Source organism: Manis pentadactyla, chromosome 9, assembly GCF_030020395.1.
Source record: "Manis pentadactyla isolate mManPen7 chromosome 9, mManPen7.hap1, whole genome shotgun sequence".
Lineage (NCBI taxonomy): Eukaryota > Metazoa > Chordata > Mammalia > Pholidota > Manidae > Manis > Manis pentadactyla.
This window is the reverse complement of record NC_080027.1, coordinates 37,180,520-37,202,265: the sequence shown is the minus strand read 5'-3', so window position 1 is coordinate 37,202,265 and position 21,746 is coordinate 37,180,520. Positions and strand designations below refer to the sequence as shown.

At 40.5% G+C, this 21,746-nt stretch overlaps 1 protein-coding gene across 5 annotated transcripts in view; it reads right to left on the bottom strand.

The window, feature by feature from the left end:
- PAK1 (p21 (RAC1) activated kinase 1) overlaps positions 1-21,746 on the bottom strand; it is a 130,610-nt gene that overhangs the window by 67,312 nt on the left and 41,552 nt on the right. Inside the window, exon 1 of one of the 5 annotated variants that reach the window (XM_036895468.2) lies at positions 6,153-6,320. The exons of 2 other annotated variants lie outside the window; for them this stretch is intronic. The gene's annotated coding sequence lies outside the window, so the exon portion shown is untranslated. Of the gene's footprint in view, positions 1-5,740; positions 5,757-6,152; positions 6,321-21,746 lie in introns of those variants that run through there. 2 more of the 5 variants (XM_036895469.2, XM_057507196.1) reach the window with 2 other exon arrangements.

Below are 21,746 nucleotides of genomic sequence, written 5' to 3'. Positions count from 1 at the left end.
TTGCCAAGCAAACTCTTATTGTTTAAGACCCAGCTTGACACACTTCCTCTCTGAAACCTTCAAATAAGCCCCCTATTTCTACCTTTCTCTCAAATTTAGTAGTGTTTTATACATTCTTCTATATTCTTTCTATATTTCATCATATCAGCGTCATCAGACCATGAACAAGTCAAGGGACAAAAATGGGTCTGACTAATTTCTGTGTCCTGAGTCCCACCCAGCACAGGCCTGGCACACTAGGGAATGAGTAAAAGGCTCACTGACAAAGGCAGCCTGGTGTAGAGGAAAAAACACAGGAGCTGGAAGGATCCTGAAAAATTAGCCAGTTCCAAGGTTTTATTTTTTAGTTGGGAACCTGAAACCCATAGGGGCAAACAACTTACTTAAGATCACTCAATGAAATAGTGAGAAGGACTGACTAGCCTCTGATTATTCTGATTCTCTGAAAAAATCTCCTTGTATACTAACTATAATTTGAGGGAGAACAAACAAAGAGCTGTACCTGGAAGGCCTCCTACAACTGAAGGGGTATAAAAGGCAGCAAAGTGAAATGGAAAGAGCAGAGATTTGGAGTCAGAGACTTGAATTCCCTTAGGCTGGTCCTATACCTTCACCCATCCCCCACCAACCACACCTATCTATACATCTTCCTTACTCCTACCATTCCTGCAAGAGTCATGAGAGTAACTTGCAGAAAACAATACTAAAGGACTTAGAATCCTTGCCCTACCATTTTGACAAATTCTTGACTTGTAGTCCAGTTGAGCTATTCTAACAGTTATGGGAAAGCTTCAAACCTCAAGACACCCCCCCATCAATGAATGGACTGAACTGAGAAAACCATCACTAAAAGCTGAGGTCCACACAATCTGAGAGCTAAAGGAACAAATAAGCCATTTGGTTCAACCTCCCATGAAACACTGGAATCTACTCTGTGAATTCCTGGATGGATGACCTTCCAGTCAATCTCTGCCTGAATATATCCTGTGATTTCCCACACTGTCACATGCTGCCTCAAAGGAACAATTTCTCTTGGAAGCTGTAAGATCCACAGCTTCAAAATGCACTGCCATCTCTTCTCCAAAATAGAATCAGGACTAAAGCAATCAGGTTTCCAGTGTCGATGTACTTCAGTCATCCTCAATCACCCAAACTCCCACCCCCAACCTTTTCTGTATGCCCTCTAAATTAAAGAGTAGCATGTGTGAATATGGAGGGCACAGGGATGGGCATGGTATATAAGATAAAATGATTAGGACAGGCTCCTCTGAGAAAGAGACACTGAAGACCTGAAAGAAATGAGACAGCAAATCATAATAATGTCCATAAGCACTTTAAGCAGAGGAAGCAATAAGTACAAACATCCTAGATGAGAGTATTTTAGGCATGTAGAATAGCAAAAAGACCAGCAAAACAAAAGTTGAGTGAACAAGGAGAAATGTGGTAGGAGACTAAGATTATTGGTGCAGCCAGAGACCAGATTATGCAGGACCTTATAGGCCACAGTAAGGAGTCTGGATTTTGTAGCAAGTGTCAAAAGACACCAAAGAGTTTTGAGCAATGATTTGATTTATGTTTTAAATAGACAAGGCTGGCTTCAGAGAACAGACTGCAAGGAGTGAGGGGAAAGCAGAGAGACCATTAAGAAGTTACTACAATAGTCCAGGTGAGAACTGACAGTGCTTGAATGGATTGAGGTAGGCAGGGAGAACTATTGCAAAGGTAGATACTTTGAAGGTAGAGCCAAATGGCTTATTTGGGAACTGGATGAACAGTGTGGGAAAAAAAAAAGGAAAAATCGAGATAATCTCTAACTTTTTGACCTGACTGGAAAACACTCGGTAAATACACACATTACAGTATCTCCTATTCAAAGACACGCACACATACACACACACCCCTCCCTTGACACCCACATCCTCCTCTAACTATTTATTTCTTTGTTCCCCCTTCATAGCAAAGCTTCTCAAAAGAATTGTCTACTGACACTATTTCTACTTCCTCCTCTTCTGTTTGCAAACTAACACTCTGCTATTTCACCAAAAGTAGTCTTATCAAGATTACCAATAATCTTTATGTTGTTAAATCAAATGGTCATTATTCTGTCCTCACCTTACTCAATCTCTTAGCAATATTCATTGTAATTGACTTCCCTTCTCTTTCAAATGCTCTTTCTTGGATTTGGGAGAAGCACATTCACGTGGTTTTCCTTCTGTCTACTCCAATCTCCCTCACAGATCCCGACTTCACTAGCTATCCTCCACATATCCAAGGCTTTCCTCGTATACTGCACTCTCCCCTAGAGGATCTCATCCATTCCCGTGGCTTCACATAGTATCTATATGTTGATGATGCCCAAGTTTCTATCTTTAGCCCAAAGGTCTCTTTTAGACTAATAATAATAATAACCCTGTTAGACAACTCTGCCTGCATTCCACCTTAAACCTAATATGAACAAATGGAATTCTTAGTTTTCACAGCATCCATCATGAATTTTAATTATATCTGGTCACTTATTAGATATTTCCCTCAATAAACAGCAAGCTTCACAAAGGAGCAACTAAGTTTGTTGTGTTTCCTGATGTACACCTGGTAACTAGATAGGACTTACCAAGAGTAGACACCAAGACTTACTAGACCCTGTCTCAGTCCTCAAAATATTCACATATTAATGGGAGAGGCAGATACATAAATGACAATAACAGTAAAACATGGTAAGTGGCACTATGAGTGGTCAGAGGAAGTGAATGAGTGCTGCACAAACCCACAAAAGGGGCCCTTAATAGCCTACAAGTCAGGGAAGATTTCTTAAGCAGGTGACTCCAGAGTTTATTTTTGCAGGATAAGAGTAAGTATACCAATTAAGTGCCTACTATATATTTTTTTCCTTTTTTATATAATTATTTTTAAGCTTCACAATTGCTCTTCAAGGTAAGTATAAATATCTTCCATTTTATATATGAAGCTAGAAAGATTACAAATTAAGTAGCTACTAAGTGGTAGAAGCAAAATTTGAAGCAGAAGTTAGTCTGTTTCTAAATCCTTCCCCACCTCTTTTTTTTTTTGCTACATCACAAGGCATCACTAAAAATAATATCTGTTATACTTGCCACCTACTATTTGTTTGACCTTAAAGAAATGACTATACCTCTTGACCTGTTTTCAGGATGGGGCTCATGACCAGTCAGTCTCTAAATCATCCTCATTCTGGCCTCTTCCTTTTCCTTTGTAATTAAGGACTGAAAATCAGTTTTAAACTAGTCAGTGATCAAGCCTAGGCATTTCTTTCAGGCTGCAGCAGCTGAGCATTTTTTTTGGCTGAAAATGCATTCAGGAACAAGCACAGTAACATCTGTACAGCACTTCACAGTTTGCCAAGCAGTTTCACATGTTCATTATTTCATCTGATCTTCACCAACCCTATGAGGTGTTAAATCCCTATTTTACAGAGGCCAATGGAAGTAAAATGCCTAGCCTAGCAGCTCCATCTGGTCTCTGGACTCTACAGCCCGCCAGAAATTGAACTTAAGAAGATGGTGGCTGTGGACGGGGAAGCAGAGAGCAAATGACTCATGCAGGGAGCTCACCCAAGTGGCCCAGAGCCAGGAGAAGTTAACAGGGACCAAATCTGTCTCCCTTCCAAGGTAATGAGTGTGTGTTGGGACATGGCATAGTGACCTACCACATGGAACTGTTCTTTTCTCATCTTAGCAGTACCTACAGTGTAGACTCACAAGAAGGCAGAAAAGAGAACATAGGAAAACTCTTTGTACACTTTATGTATGCAAAGAGTCAGAAGATAACATGGTGTAAGAGAACAGGCACCACCTTTAGAGAAGACTTCAGTTTAGGCCTCAGTTCTACCAGTGACTTTCTCTATCAAAAGTTCCTTCTTTGTTATCACAGAACCTGGTGCATGTCTTATAACACATATATTTACACATGAGGTCACAAGATACCCATACTCCTTGACCTGCACTGGAAGGCAGCAATTAAGTCCAATTTCCATTTTCATAGCCCCAGCACCTGGCACCAAAACTAACACAGAATAGGTCCAGAAGATGTTTGATGATGTATGGATGGTATATTCCAAGCTTTTTGTATATACATATTCTACATTCTAATCTAGACAGTGAGTACCAGGAAAAGAGTAACCATGTCTCCTCTCTGTTTCCCCTCAACCCCCACCCCAACTCCTCCACTCTGAGGATGCTGCTCAAGAAAAGTTTGCTGGGTAGAAACAAACCAGAGCAAAAAGCCAACCATCAGAGAGAAAGAAAATGTGCCTAAATGATTTCTCTTTACCATACCATTGTCTTTCCCACTGCACCTACCTTTACCCCCAAAATAATCCCTATCTTGCCCAGTTATCTCTCTTCTTCAAAAGACCACTGCTCTCCCCCAGGATACCTCCTTCTCTCCTCCGCCCCACCCCTGCAGTCCCCCTCTTACTCCCTAGACTCACGGGTCTGCCTCTTTCCCATCAGGTCAGCAACGACTCAGAGCTGCCAGAGTCTTTGTTCCTATCCCAGTCATTCATCCCACCAGTTTGACCCTCTCTGCCCAGCCCCACCGGACACTCCTCTTCTTCTAGTTTACAAGCTCCCCACTTCCCATTTTGCTTACTGCCTGCCACTGCCCACTCTCCTCCAGGAAGGAGATGGGGGACAAATTCGGAAAGATTGTTTATTGGCAAATTTGTAGGTCAAAATTGAAAGTAAGGGAGTTAGGTAGGAAACAGTGTTTAGACCTCACAAATGCCACAGCAAAGGTCCCTCAGACCACTATCCTATTAGTAATGAGAAGCCTTCACCAAAAATTCTAAGAGGGGTAGAGAAGAAAGCCTAACCAAGAGAAGAAAGATCCAAGAGAGAGGAGGAAAAACCAACTAAGGAGGGGAAGAGATAAGAAGGGGAAGCATGAGGGGGGCAGGAAGAAGGGAGAAAACAGGGGTGGGAGAAAAGGTGACTTGGGAGCAGGAAAAATGATCAGGGGAAGGAAGTAGAAAGAAAAGTGGGGAGAAGACAAGGCGGTGGAGTCACAGAAAAACTGAAGGAAGGAAGGAGGTCCAAAATAATCAAAGTAGGTTAGAATCAAGCCTGACATATGTTTCTGGGCCCCAGATGACCAAGAAGGAAAGAATTAGAGTGATTAAGACATTACATAGCCCCAAGATCTATCATTAACTTGGTGGAGAAAGTAGGGGGATTCAGAGAAGAAAGCCTAGTTTAAAGCAGCTTTAGAGTATCAAATAATCTGCCAGTTTGGAGAAAAACCATGAACATACCTTGACCTGCTTCTTCCCAATCCCACCTCGCTACACCCAACATGCTTGCCGGCGTGCAGAACCCCAGCTCCCCGTGCGCAAACATACACTAAGCACTAAATAATTACTGAATATTACACTAGACACTAAAATAATAAGCATTTTCAACCTCTGCCTTGCCCATTACACCCTGAGCAGACCAGAAAGATGACATCCAAAAGGCTCACTAGAAGACAGGCAAACCAAGGTCTGCTTCCCAAGTCCCCATCTCCTACAGTGTTGAGGGACACATCTCTGCAGTCCATTCTACGGTTTCAACCAGCTCGTCTTTCCAAACGGCAGTATGACAGCCCGGGAGAGCCAGTTACAAAAAGAATGTAACCCTTCACTACACGAAATGGAAACTGAGGCCCACAGAAGCTGCCTGAGCAGAACGAGCCCCTCCAGGTCTCCTACTTCCCAGCTTACCCTCACCTCTTAACAGATTTCTTGTGATATAATGCTCCTCCGCAGCACCCAGGGGAAAAGCCCCCCACGGACCCAGCAGGCCAGCAGCTAAACCAAGACAGACAAGAGCGTCATGCTAGCCACCACGCAGAAGGGTGCTTGCAAAAGAGCACCGCTCCCTAGGCAGAGCAGTTCCCCCAAACCAGCTTCCCCCTTCACACCCTTCCCTAGCCACAGCTCAGATTCCAGGGCAGGCCTAGCCCTAGGTGGGCTCATCTGAACATTCCGCCTTCAGCCCCTTCTCTTTCACAGGGTCTTTTAAGGAAAGAGACCCTAAATCTACCCGACAGCGCGTCACCACTCCCCGGAAGCCGGCGGAGACGCCTCCCCCTCCCCAGCACAGCCCGGCTGGCCGCGCCCCAGGGTGGGCCGGCGTTACCTGGTGGGGGGAGCCGGCCCCCGCATCTCTGGCGACTGTTTTGTTGCAAAGCCGCACCTTTCCCGCCCGGCCTGCCGGCGTGCAGCACCCCAGCTCCCCGCGCGCCGCTCTACTCGGCTGGAGCGGGGCTTCCAGCCACCCCAGCTCCCACTCCTGGGTGCAGCACGCTCCCGCCCTCGGAGGGCGCAGCTAAGGCGCTGCTTCGGGGTTGGTGAAGCAGAAGGGGCGGGGGAAGAAAGGAGGGAAGGAGGCGGGAGCAAACCGTGCTTTCTGCAAAGAAGCGGCGAGGTCCGGGAGCTACCTTCCAACCCTTTCAGCTCTTCTCTCTCCTACTCTCCAGCAGAAGGTAATTTCTCTTTGAAGCCAGGCTTTCCAGGGCGAGTCCTGGATGAGCCCCAGAATCAAGGAAGAGAACCAGAGCTACTGTGCGCCTTAATTTCTGAAGCTGGGTCTGAACCCAGGACGCTTCTGGTCATACTGAGGGTTCTCTCAGATTAGGCATCAGGGAAAGGGATGCACCCCCCTACAAACACAACAAAGGTGTTTTCAGGTTCTAATTCTAATGCCCTAGGGACAACTTTGGGTGGGCAGTTATAGCTGCTTCTAAGCAAAGAAAGCTCAGTAGCAGCTACCATTTATTAAATGCTAACACATACCAGGTGCTTCACAAAATGTTACGTTTAGCTCACCACATTATGAAGTAGACACTACCAATTCAAAAAAACTGTGATAAAACTGAGGTCCAAGAAGAAAGTGGTTTCATAGATCATGTATTTCTGAAGCACATATTGTGAATCGGGTATTATAATGAGCTCTGAACTGAAGAACCCATTAGAGACATTTAACAACCCTGGCCCAGGCCCAGATAATGCAGGGTCTCTTCAAAGTCATATCTAGGAGTTTGGGTTTTATTCTAAGTTTTAGTAATGAGAAGGCTTTGGAAAGTTTCAAGCAGAATGATAAGATATAATTTACTTTTTAAAAGATCATGGAAACAAATCAGTAGATTCTTTCAGAACTTCAGGCAGGATAAGGTGGTAATGATTTATACTGATGCTGATATATTGAAAGATGAGATGAAAAGAAACAAACATATTCTAAAGATACAGCTTAGAAGAAACAACAGAACTTGGTGAAATACAGATGGTGAGAGAGGGCAGTGACTTCCCCAATACTATACAGCTGGTAAATGGTGGAGTCACCCAACTCTTGGCTGACTTCTAAGCCTATGTTTTATTTCTCTGCCATATTAGTTATCTTTTTATCAACTGCCATACCCCTCCTGCAACTACCTAGCAGAAAGCAAGTAACCAGCATTATGCTTGATTAATGATTTCAGTGTGCTAGAGAGAAAGTTTATGGTATTTCTCCATTTTCCCTGACAGATACCTACACCTCCATTCAATGTGCCCAGATTAACCTAATTGCAGAAGGATATTGAGGAAGAACTCCACAAGGACAGAAAGAGCTCTTTCGTTAAGTATCTTTCATTCTTCCCAGACCCTGAGTACATGTGCTATTCGAACTACCAGAAGTCCCCATTTTGGTGGAGAAGACAGGGAATTTCTTGAAGACATCCACATTATAGAGACAATTGTTCAGTAATACAGACTGGGGGATCTGATGCACTATGAGAACTCAGCTTTGAGGTAGGCTGATGATGTTCTCTTGATCCTACACCCTTGTTCTTCATCTCAGTTTATACCAAGTGGATGAGAACCAGAAAACAGCCCTCTGCCTTGTACACAGTTTTTCAAATTAATCATCAGTAAGCATAGTATCTAATCTTATCCAACTTCCCACCCCATGGAGTATCCCCTTTAATAGGTGTTTTTCCAGGCTCTGCTGGAACATATGCAGGAACCAAGAGCTTACTTGCAAGTAGCACTATTAAACAGTGGTTCCTAACATTCAGCAGGCTACCTCTCTGTAAGCTTCCAATTCTGCCTCCTGAGCACTCAGAAGACATCCTTCAGGGAAAATCATATTAAAGGCATTTAGATATGTGTATAGTGATCTGTCAAGCCCTTGTACTTTCCCCTTCTCCAGGATAAATACTCCCAATCTTTTAATCATTTGTTCATTCAGTAACTGTTTAAGCATCCTGTACAAGCCACCAGACACATCAGTGAACAGGACTACACCTTCAGTTTATGGCTTTAGTATGGTGGTTTTCAACTCTGCCTGTGCATTAGAATTACCTGGGATGCTAAAAATGGGCCTTAATATATATATACTAATATATACTGCTAGGACTTCAGTATATGTAATTAGCATATATATACTGAAGTCCTAGCACAGACTTTGACTCAGTTAATCTGGGATGTGGCCTAGGGAATATATCTTTATGGATATAACTATAGATATATAGATATCTATCAGAGTCTAAGACTACCTGACTTCAAGATTTACTATAAAGCTACAGTGATCAAGGCAGTGTGGTATTGGTGAAAGAATAGACAAATGGATCAGTGAAACAGAACAGAGAGCTCCAAAGACCTACACATATAGTCAACTGATCTTTGACAAAAGGAGCAAAGAAAATTCAACGTAGAAAGAATAGTCTTTCGAATAAATGGTTCTAGAACAACTGGACCTCAAAATACAAAAAAAAATTAATCTAGACACAGACTTTACAATTTTCACAAAAATTTACTCAATTTATCATAGACTTAAATCTAAAATGCAAAACTATAAAATGTCTAGAAGATAACATAGGAGGAAATTTAAATGACCTTAGGTTTGGCAATGACTTTTTAGATACACCACCAAAATCACAATTCATAAAAGAAGTTGTTAAATTGAACTTAATTAAAATGTAAAACTTCTCTGCAAAAGAGACTGTTAAGAGAATGAAAGGACAAGTCATAGACTTGAGAAAATATTTGCAAAACACATATCTGATAAAGGACTACTATCCAAACTAAACAAAGATCTCTTAAAACTCAATAGAAAGTAAAAAACCCAACTAAAAAATGGACAAAAGTCTGAACAGATACCTCACCAAAGAAGACAAAGAGATGGCAAATAAGCATATGAAAAGACAATCAACAACATATGTCATTAAGGACTTGCAAGTTAAAACAACAATGAGATACTCCTACATACCTATTAGAATGGCTAAAATTCAAAACCACCAAATTCAGGTGAGAAAGTGCAGCAAGAAGAATCCTTATTCACTGCTGATGGGAGTGCAAAATGGTACAGCCATTTTGGAAGACAGTTTGGTAGTTTAAATATAGGCTTACCATACAATCCAGCAATTGCACTCGTAGGGTATTTACCCCAAAGAGTTGAAATTTTATGTCCACATAAAAACCTATCCACGAATTTATATTGCAGCCTTATTCATAAATGCCAAATTTCAGAAACAACCAAGATATCCATCAATAGATGAATAGGTAAACAAAAATACATACAATGGCACATTATTCAGCAATAAAAAGAAATGAACTATCAAACCAAGAAAAGACATAGACAAACCTTACACGTATACTACTAAGTGAGAAAAGTAGTTTGAAAGGCTGATTCCAACTATATGATATTCCGGAAAAGGCAAAACTATAGAAGCAGCAAAAAGAGCCAGGGACTCAGAAGCAGGGTGGGGTAAAGAGGAAGAGGTGGAACACAGGGCAAACTATTCTCTACGAAACTATAATGGTGGATGCACTATGCATTTGTCAAAACCCATAGAACTATACGCCAAAAAAAGTGAACCCTAATATAAACTACAGGCTTTAATTAATAAATAACATATCAATACTGGTTCCTCAACTGTACGAGACTAACAGAACAAGTGCAGCAGGGACTGGGAGAGACAGAATACTTGGGAGCTCTTTGTACTTTCAGGCCAATTTTTCTGTATGCCTAAAACCTCTCTAAAGATAAAGTCTATTAAAAAAGAAAAGAAAGGGAAAGTATCCAGCAAAAGAAAGATACACACGATAAAGCTCATTTGCTTTTTTATTAGATTCATTACACATAAAATTACTCTGTCAAATTCCTGTAAAAGTTTCTGAACACTCTCAATTTCTATGCTTAGCTCATTGCAGACTGGAAACAGTTCAGACTCTACTTGGAGTAGTGATAATCTAGGGCACCTTCCACTAAACACCTTTCTGTTTGCAATGAGCCTCTTAGTGCCTGGTACCCTATGGGGAACATGATCATTTAGTGCAGTCTGTCCTCTACATAACATAATTGGACTATCACCTCCTTTAACTGTACTTAGTACTGCCAATAATTCAGTCTGAAGCTGCAATAGCTTTTTAGCCACTGCAATGTATTTGGCTGACATTGAGCTTAGGCAGCCAAAACCACTATTTTTATAAGAATGGCATCATGCTAGATCTCCTCCAGACTGCCCACATGTTACCATTTCTTTGAGACTTAAAATGTAGAACTTCACTGTCATCCTCCTTAAATGTCATCTTATTGGCTTCAACCCATCTTTTCAAGCTCTGTCTCTCTCTCTCTCTCTCTCTCTCTGCCACCTAGTATAGTAATTTTCCCTTCCAATCTCCATCACCTGCAAATCTAGGAAGTATGTTATCACTTCAAACGTTTATCAAACATCTACAATGTGTCCTTGCTTGTAACAGGTTTCAGGAATTAAAAATGACCTAGAAACGGCCTATGTCTCCAGGAACCACCATTAATAAGGAAGGATGGCATATATAAAATTTTTAAAATACCACATTAGAAAACTGAATAAGATAAATTAGATAAGGTAGAAGAAAATATAAAACATGTATCATACAGTATAAGGCAGGAGGATACTAATGTCTTCAGCAGGAAAGAGCATTCAGGCATCTTCTATTTTAGATTTCAGTCTCACAATCCAGATGCTGGTTTGGATATAGAAGGCCAACTAGCTGGTTCACTCCCACTGAACCAGAAAGGAGTCTCTTTCTTTCTTTTTCTTTTTTTTAAAAGCAATTCTTTATGTTTATTTTTTAAGTGTATTTTTAAAAACTGAAGTATAGTTGATATACAATATTGTATTTGTTTCAAGTATACAATACAGTTGTTCAACAGTCACCCATATTATTAAATCTTCACCCCAACTAGTGCAGTTACTATGGTGTCAACATAGATGTTAGAGAACCACTGACTATGTTCTTCATGCTGCACTTCCATTCCTGTGACCCACTTACATTATGACTGAGATTTTTGTGCCTCTTTATCCCCCTCACTCACACCATGCATCCACCCCAACCCCTTCTCCATGATAACCACCAGTCGCTTCTCAGTGTCTCCGAGTCTACTGCTGTTTTGTTCATTCTGTTGTGTTTCGTTTTTAGATTCCACAAATAAGTGAAATCATATGGCATATGTCTCAGAAAGGAGCCTCTGCTAATGGTGGGTGCTGCTGCAGCTTGGCTAAGCTTGGCTCCCTCTGATGAAACACTAAAGACTCATGAAACTGAGGCATATTGGTAAAAGGATTTTATTGGTAAAATAGATTTTATTTATTGGAAAAGCATTTTACTTATTACTGAGGGTTAATAGCTTATAATCAAGGAAGAAGCTATTAGCTTAAGAAATGAAAAAGCAGAATCAAATGAAGTGAAGGGATTTTAAAGACAAAAATGTTCACTCAAAGAAATAAATTAAATTCTAGAGATATCAAGTTACTTGCCCAAGTTTACACAAGTTAGCAGTTAACTTGTTTTAAGTGCAATTACTCCTGCATTTATTTGGTCTTTGGTTTACAAAGTAAATAATTCACAAGTTACTCTTCTAAGCCATGACTCCAGTCCAGCAGTGTTTTGTTTGTGTAGTCACCTTTAACCTAACCTTTCAGGTCACTCACCTGGCTTTTGTAGACATATAAACTTGCAACCCCTGGTAACACTATATAAAGGCTAGTGATAAGTAATAATTAGCAAATTTTGTTTAGACACTACAGGTTTCAACCTAATGGCTTATGAATTTAACTGATGACTACTGTGATTATAGTGCCATAGGATTTTTAAACGATTGTTTTTATTTGATTCTTTTGCAGCCATAAATAATTTATGAATAATTCATTTACTAATTGAGAATTACAATCTTCTGATATCACCAGTTAAATGTTGGAGGAAGTCAGTCAACAATGATGCATTTGCTTATAAAATAATTTATCACCTAATTTATCATTCTTTCTTATAATTAGAAAGGAGTGTCGGATGCCTATTAAGGACTATGAAATGAGTTGGAAGATAAAATAACAATAATAAATACTGTAAGAAAAGAAATAAGCAACATAGAAATGAGAGTTTTTTAGAAAACGGGAGAATCTATTTAGTAGCAGTCAGTTACAAAGCCACTAAATCAAAATGTACTTGAAGTTCAAACAAGCAAAGAAGTGCATGAAAGGGAGACATTAATTACATCTGTAAAGCTGGGGGAAGTTTTGTGGAGGAGGCAGTATTTGGGTTGGACAGTGAAGAAGGAGTAGAACTTTCCAGAGAGAAGTAATGAGATTGGGGATAAGGATACAGTATTCCCTTGGGGGAAACTCAAAAGTAAAGCCCAAAGGAGGAAGAAGCATGAGCTCCATTTAAGAAATATAAATAATCTAGTCATTTAAGGAAATAGTAAAAAATTTCATTTGTTCACCATTTACTGAACATGTTCTACATGCCAGACACTAGTTCTACTCATGAGGGATGCAAACATGAAGAGACCTACTTGTTATTTTTAAGAAGCAAACCATTTTTAAAGATGGGAGAAGATAAAGCTGTGTCACTGACAGACCTAACAGGTTCAAAATCTGTTCTTTCTTCAGTTGTCCCCCTCTCAATAAAGGGCAAGTCCACTCTTTCAGTTACTCAAGCCAAAAATATGATTCACCTCTGACCTCACTTTTTCTATCATCTCTACTTTGAATCCATCAACAAATTCTATCAACTCTACCTTCAAAATATATCTACAATTCAATCACTTCTCCTCACCTTTACTGATAATCATGTTGGTCCAAACTACCAGCAGCTTTTACCCACACCTGTTTAGGGGTGAGGAGGAGGGATTCTGCTCCCGAGAGGAAATTTAGCAACGTCTACAAAAATTTTTGTTCAAACAGCTGAGGAGGCACTACTGGCACTGAGCTGGTAGAGGTCGGGGAGGCCAGTAAACATCGTACAATGCGTAGGGCAGCCCCCACCAACACGGAATCATCTGGCTCAACATGTTAGTAGTGCCACTATGAAGGAAGAGACACCACAGCCTCTCTCGCTCTGCCATGGGAGGACAGTAAGAAGGCAGTAGTCTGCAAGCCATAAAGACACCTCTCGTTGGAAACTCAGTCCTGCCAGAACTAGAGAATCAAAAGGAAGAGGATTCTTTCTAGTCTGAAACATTAATTCCTTATCAGCCACTGGTCCCTAACTATAAATGAATTCCTCTTATTAGCACGAGCCTGGAGAAAGTCTACCAAATTAAGACAATAAAGAGTAACTATGAAAGGAGGACTGAACAGTCCCAGAAGCCAGGCAATCACTCTCCCTGGTAAGTCCTTAAAAAGTAACAGTATAACCCTGTGTGCTTCAAAAATGGCTTTCAGGTTGCTGACAGATAGGTAGGTAGACAGACAGGGAGGGAGCGGAGGAGGAAGAAAGAAATATAAAAATAGATATAGGTACATAGATCTCTTAGGACAATGGTAACCTTAATCAAATAAGCCATAAAGTAAAAGAAAATTACAGCAAGTACCAAAAACCCATGCTAAAAGTAGCTATTGAAATTTATGACCAAATTTTGCTCTGAGCATCCTGGAAGCCAAACCAAAATTGAAAGGGAGTAAAACTCAAACTAATTAACTCCCATTGTCTACCGGAAGCAGCATTTCAGTTCTGTTGAGAGAAAACTATTATCAGTTAAAGTAGGGGTTGGAAAACTTCTTTCTGCAAAGTGCCAGAGAGTAAATGCATTAGGCTTTGCAGTCTCAACTGCAGTCTCACGCTATCTCAACTACTCAGTTCTGCCTGTGTGGCACAAAGTGGCCATAGACAATATGTGAACAAATGAGTATGGCTATATTCCAATAAAACTTTATTTACAAAAACAGTAATTGGGCCAGATTTGCGCCACTGGCTGTAGTTTGCTGACCCCTCAGTCAGAGGATTCTTGGATGTCAGCACTAGACCCTAGCTGAAAAGCACAAAACGAATTTACTTAAAGAATTCTGAGTGGTCATTTGTGAAGTATGAAACAAAGTGAAACAGGGGACTCTCTTGTCCCCTCCTGGCGTGAGCCAGGAGCTCTGTCCTCTCGCTTTCTTTCTAAATAAAAGCCTCTGCTTTGCTCTCCTAAAAAAAAACAAAGCGAAACAAAAGGAACAAAAAAAGCAGTAGACTCATAGATACTGAGAAGGGACTAGTGCTTACCAAAGGGGAGGGGCTGGGGAGTGTGAGAGGAGAGGGAGAAGGGGATTAAGGGGCACGAGAAATTGCAGTCACAGCATAGGTGGGTCACTGGGACAGCAGTAGAGCACGGAGAAGACAAGTAATGACTCTATAACAACTTACGTTGATAAGACAGTGACCACAATGGAGGGGGTGAGGTCTTGATAACAGGTGAATGTTGAACCACTGTCTTGTGTATATGAATCCATCATAAGATTGTATATCAATGGTACTTTAGTAAAAAAAAAGAATATTGAGTGGCTCACAGAAGGTCAGGCTGTCTGGAGAAACAGGCATATCACTAAACATCCATCACAAAGCACAAAGCCACACTGAAGGAATGAGGAAACCATTGTCGTTACTTCTGATTAGATGCTAGAATGAGTAGCACCACCATTCTGGAAATGCAAGAATTCAACAGCCACTAGCACCAATGCCACTTTAATGGCAGGAACTCAACCTTACAGGCGATGCTCCAAAGAGAGGACATTAGCTCCCCATTTTCTCTCTCATGTCATTAAGTCTTAAACCCAAGTGTGGTGTGGGCACATGGTATTGGTGAAAGCTAGGTCACTGCCTGTGCTCTAGAAGCAGGGAAGCTGAAGAAGCAAATAAATGTTTATCTCCTTTAGAGGATAGCATCTTTGCCTCCAAGAAGATTCAGAAATGACAAACACAAAAGGTTGTGTAGTAAAGCCACATGACAACCACCCATTTTCAGTTGTCTTTTACTTACACTTTGTCTTCCCATATATAAATTGTTTTCTGAAAATATTTCAAGCTATCATCATTAATCATCATATTAAAACCACACTAAGATATCACTTCAGTCCTGTTAGAATGGCTAGTATCAAAAAGACAAGAAATAACAAGTGTTGGCAAGGGTGTAGAGAAAAGGGAACCCTCGTACACTACTGGTGGTATTGTGTATTGGTGCAGCCACTATGGAAAGCAGTGTGGAGATTTCTTGAAAAATAAAAAATAGAAATACCTTATGATCCAGCAGTTCCACTCCTGGGTATTTATCCAAAGAAAATGAAAATTAATTTGAAAAGATATATGCACCCCACTGTTCATTGCAGCATTATGTACAATAGCCAAGATATGGAAACGACCTAAGAGTCCACTGATAAAGGAATGGATGAAAAAAATGTCACACACACACACACACACACACACACACACACACACACACTGGAATAGTATTTGGCAATAAAAAAAAAGAATAAAATCTTGCCTTTTGTAACAACATGGATGGACCTTGAAGGCATTATGCTAAACGAAACTAGTCAGACAGAGAAAGACAAATGATACCGTATGATCTCACATGTCTGTGGAATCTAAAACACAAAACAAACAAAAACCAAGTCCATAGATAAACAGAACAGATTGGTGGTTGCAGAGCAGAAGGGAGGATTTAGAGGGTGGGTGAAATGGGTGAAGGGGGTGAAAAGGTACAAATTTCCAGCCATAAAATAAGTCTTGGGGATGTAATATACAGCATGGCACCTGTAGTTAACACCATTGTATTGCATATTTGAAAATTGCTAAAAGACTAGATCTTAACAGTACTCATCACAAGAAAAAAAATGTGTAAATTCTATGTATGGTGACAGATGTTAACTAGACATTGAGGTGATCGTTTTGCAGTGTATAGAGAGATCAAATCATTATACCTGAAACTAAGATGATGTTATATGTCAAATATAGCCCAATAAAAAAAAAGAATGGAAGAGCAAAAATTAAATTAAAAACTTAGAAAATACTCCTGCCTAACATATCATCACATACCCTAACAAACTAAACATGCTCTCACCATCTCCCCAAAAAGGGGACAACCCAAAGTCTTATCAGTTCTAACACCCCAGCATTAAATTCTAAGGAGTTTCTCTCTTCTTTGTTGAGTCCCGCAAGCACCAGGTACTACTCTAAGCCTCCATGCTGCCACCTCTGACTGGAACAGCCTTACCTCTCATTATCCCTCTATGTTTCCTAGCAAACTCCTAATCTTCATGTGCTATTTCCTCTAATGTGCCATCTATGACTGGGTCCTCCCCAAAGGCTTGAGTAGGTCTTCCTCCTTCAGGATCTCATGAAAAGTGTTTTTTTAACACAAAAAAAAGTCACTTTATTTACCACAGATGTCATATCTCCAGTCATACTCTAAGTCCCTTTGCTTAGGAAAGTTTCATTTATTTCTGTTCCCTCAGTACAATCAAACCTTTGCATGTAGACAGTTCTCAACAATTGTATCTACTTCATCCAAACAAATCTAAAAAATATAAACACCTATCTTTAGGCTCAGTCACCTAATTTGTCTCTGTCTTGCTTTGATTTATTTTACACTCAGGATATACATTTGTTTCCAAGGCTTCCTTAAATCTCTCTCTTAAATATTTAAAACGCTACTGTAGCACAAGTGGCTTTTGTAATTACAAAGAAGTTCTTCATAAACCCAAAAGCAGTTTGAAGGTTCACTGTGTCATCAAAGCAGAAGATATTCTAATACGCATATTTCCCATTTTAAGGACTCCTAGACTCAAAACACTTTAGACACAGATTTTTTTATTTAATGAGCTCCCAATCTTTCTTGACACTAAAATCTTTCTTCTCACTTTAATTAAGCTTAGACTCCAACCACAAAGTCCTACTAGGTCAGCCAAGGTTTTAGAAAAGGAGTTCCTTCTATAAGATATGACAATCCCTAACATTTATGCAGGTCTTGGTAATCAACAAACTACAGCCATACCATTATCCAATTTAATTCTTACATACAATCCTGTGAGGTATCTCCTCACAAGCAAAGCCCAGCCCAACCCAACCCTAAAGGCATCTCTCCTGGACCACTCTTCCCACTAGCGCCACCTCCCCGCCAACACACACACACACACACACACACACACACACACACACACACACACACATGCACAAACCTTTGCTATAATGCTTCTCACTTACAGAGATGAACTATTAACCATAATGAAGTGTGAGCAGCTTGAGGGGAGGGACCAGGCCTAGCACAGTGTACAGCACAGTAAATGCTCAATATAATCTGCTGAATAAACAAACCAAAGTGAGTTAGGTAGAACAGTTAGCATTTTTATTTTAATAAAGTAGAAATGGAGATGACTTTCCCAAATTCCCCTAAGACTATAACCAGAGTATTCTTCACTTTCAATTAAGGACTCTTTTTACCACACTGCCCTCACCTAGCACTGGCCAGTGTACAGAAGGAGGACGTCCAGAACTAGGACTCAAAAGTTCTGTTCTTACAAAGCCCAACTGCCTTCTTCCCCTAGAAGGGTAGACTGACTGCCACATCACCACAAAAGAAGGGAAGTAATTGTTCAGGAGAGAGAATATGATTCCTACTCCTGGGCTGGCAAGGAGAATGAGGCTTCCCTAGTTCTCAGTGACACTTATGCTGTGGTTAGAGGCCACTCCGGGCATCACTGGTTGGCAAGCAAAGATGCAAAGGAGAAAATAACTGCTATTTAATACTTTTGCTTATAGAAGGGAAAACTATGGGATATGTGCACAACATTTCTCCACAAGATCATATATTCCCAATTATATCATAGATATATGGCAAGCAGCACGATGTTTTACAAAGAATTCTGGGCCTGAGGATAGAAAATACCAAATCTAGTGCCCAAATTACTAGCAAGTTGCTGTCTAATCTTGAATAAATTGATTCCCAGTTCCCTTCCCATGTGCCTATTGACTTGGAAATTTCATTTTTAAAAAGTACTGCATGCAAGTTACTGAGCTGAGATATTACAGTGGACAAAACAATCTGTTTACATGTACATCTACATTTATGGAGCTTACAGGATAGAACACTTCAGCAGTCATATATTAAAAAAATAAACAGACCAATTAGAACATAATTACAACTTGTGATACAGAGCGAGCATCAATAAGGAAGGAAGAAGTAGCTAGGAAACCACATATACAGAAGAAAACCTCACCAACAAACTTCAGATTACAAATCAGAAGGCGCTCCTCTCAGCTCTTCCTCCATCAGAAATGGGGAGCAGTATTTGTGTGCCACACATTGTTACCTGCCTGCCTGCTGCTCTGTGTGGCTGGAAGCATCACGGACAACCACAAAAAACAGAAAACATACATACAATAAACGCCAGTCAGCTCTATCAGTTTCTACCCCTTTCTGTCTCTGAGTCTCAGTGCCTTCAGCTATAAAATGGGGATAATACTATCTCCTTCACAGTATTGTTCTAAAGATAAAATAGGAAAAAATACTCTGAAAACTAATCTAACCCAGTGTGCCCTCAGTACAGGCTTAGGCAAACTACAGATGGGGACATTTGTAAAACCACGACAACGTCTGTACCCACCTCACACAGGGATTCTGAGGATTAAGTGAGGTAACATGTAGGTTAGATACTTAGCAGAGTTTCTGACACATAGCAATTCGTAAAACCATTAGCTGCTATTAATTCACTTAACCTTTTCCCTCAGTTTCCTCATTTGTAAAAGAGGGACAATAATAGTACCTAATTTATAGGATTATTATGGAGATTAAATGAGAATATGTTTAAAAGCTCAGAACAGGGTCTGGCAAATAGTGCCATATAAGTATGAGATTATATTATTATTATTAATTTTATCTTTTAGCTGTCCTAACATTTTGCATGTATACAGACCACTGGTTCTCCTCAATCAGCGTTGATTTTGTCCCCAAGGGGACATTTGGCAATGTGTAGAGACATTGTTGATTGTCACAAGCAGGGCAGGGGGGCAGAGATGCTACTGGCATCTAGTGGGGAAGGACAAGGGTGCTGCTGAACATCGCACGGTGCACAGAACAGTGTCCTACTCCCAGCATAGAATCGTGCTATCCCAAACACCGACAGCCTCCAGGGTAAGGAACTCCAACACAGACTACACAGATCAAACCCAGGTTCTCTCTTCCCCTCCTCTGCACTCCTAGAATATTTTATTTGGATCTCTCTTCTAGACAGGTATCAAAGTTTTAGACCTAAAACAGGTTTTAGAGAGCACCTTACTTTACCAAGGCCTAAAATAGCAAGTATTTACAAAAAAGAACAAGATTCAGTAGGAAAGCCAGAATTGGAACCCAGGTCTCCTGACTCCCAGATTGGTGCTCTTCCCTGAGCCAACTCAGAAACCTTGTTCGCACTTCCTCTTTCCCTTCCCTGCTCCCTCTGCCCCTCTCCCTTGCCCTTTTGCTCTCTCCCTCCACCCCAGGTTTGGATCTACTTGCTCTCTAGCATCACCAGAAGTCAGAGACAGGGCTGACCTTTCTCCCACCCCCCCAGAAGCCTGCCTTCGCACGGCCCTGCATCCCCAAGCTCCAGTCTGGGCTTTGGATCAGAGGCCGGAACTCTTCCTACTGACCTTGCCTGGGGTCCTTTTCTGCAGGGGACAAGCTGAGCTGCTCTGGCTGCTGTTCTCCCCCAGGTGAAGCAGGCGTCCTGCCCGAAAGTATAACTTGAGTCAGACAACGCGGATTAATTTCCTTTTCCCTGTCTATGGGAACGGACTGGCCTCTGGGAGGGGCCAAAGGCAAGTTGTAACAGCTTACCTTAGGCTTTCTTGCAGGAAGTGGTTTTGAAGATAAAAAAAAGCCTGGGTATGTTGGGGAGAGAAAACATGGAGAAAGGATATATAAGAGAAAAAGACCCTAAGGCTTTAACAGTGTACTCAGCCACATACAAGATATCTCGAATGTTTCCCACATCTAATTCTTATTAGGACTTTGAGGACAAATGCCTGCCTCCTCTAAAAGACTCCCATGACCATTCCAGCCCATGAAAATACTAAGCAAGCGCTCATTTATCTTTACAATCTGAGGTAATTATTCTCCCCGTTTCTGAGATGAAGAAAATGAGGAAAAGGGAGGTTAAGTAACTTGCCTCATTGTCCTAGCCAATAAGTAGCACAGCTACAACTTATCCCCAGACCTGTCAGATGCTAAGCTACATGTGGATTTTTTTTAATAAACACTTTGGAAAACTGTTTGGAGATTTTTGACGATTTGAAAAACATATTTTCTTTTCTCGAGCTTACTTTATTGTAAGAATACAGTATATAATACATATAATGTACAAAATGTGGTTAATCAACTACTTATGTTATTGGTAAGGCTTCCAGTCCACAGTAGGCAATTAGAGGTTAAATTTTTCAGGAGTCAAAAGTTACATGTGGATTTTCGACTGTGCAGGGGGTCCATGCCTCCATGTTGTTCAAAGATCAACTGTAATTTCAGGATCCCTTGTCTTTGTAACATGTACATCAGAAGATTTCTTGCAGACCCTGTGTTAGGTCCTATGAATAAACATAAAAATAGCAGGCAGTCTTCCCTAAAGCAAGGTTTCTCTAACTGTTACGACTATAACCTACAATAAGAATACAATTTATATGGAGACCCAGAACACACATGCATGCACATGTGCTATGTGCACACACACACATCTATAAGCATAGAACTGAAACAAAATAATCCTTGTTCTTTCTATACATAGTGTATTCTGATTATTTTCTCAGGTGTATTCTATCTGACTTTTTTTTTAACTTTTTAAAAATGCTGGTCCAACTTAACTATATTAAATCCACAATCCATGGGTTATAACTTTCAGTTTGAAAACACTGCCCTCAAGAACTTCTAGGTTAAAGGGGGAGATAGACATGAGTAACTACTGTTACTGTTACTAAAATAATTACAGTAATAGTAGCTAATATTTCAGGAATTCTTATTATGTGTGTAGCACACTGTTAAGCACTTTACATGAATTATCTGGAGTCAAAATCCAATCCAAGTCTGCCTGTTTGAATCCAACATCCATATTCTTTTTACCACATCATACTGCCTGCCATGCAGCATGAGAAGTTCTAAGGGAACATTTCCATGAGGAATATAAGTGGAAGAAGGGAACCGTCAGGATGCTTCACAAAAGTGAAGATTGCTGAGTTGTGTATTGAAGTAGAAATTTTCAAGATTTTGGCACAGGAGCTCTTAGGTAACTCTGTAAGTATTTATGGATGGAACCCTTTACCATCTCTTGTATGTGGCAAAACAGCACGATATTTTTAATTGGAAAGCTGTATAATTTTTAACTGATGCTGTCTTTTCTAACAGAAATCACAAAGTGCACAGGCCACATAGCACTTTTTAAAAAATGAGAGTTTGGTAACAGCTTCTCTAGAAGAGCTGTCTATGGAA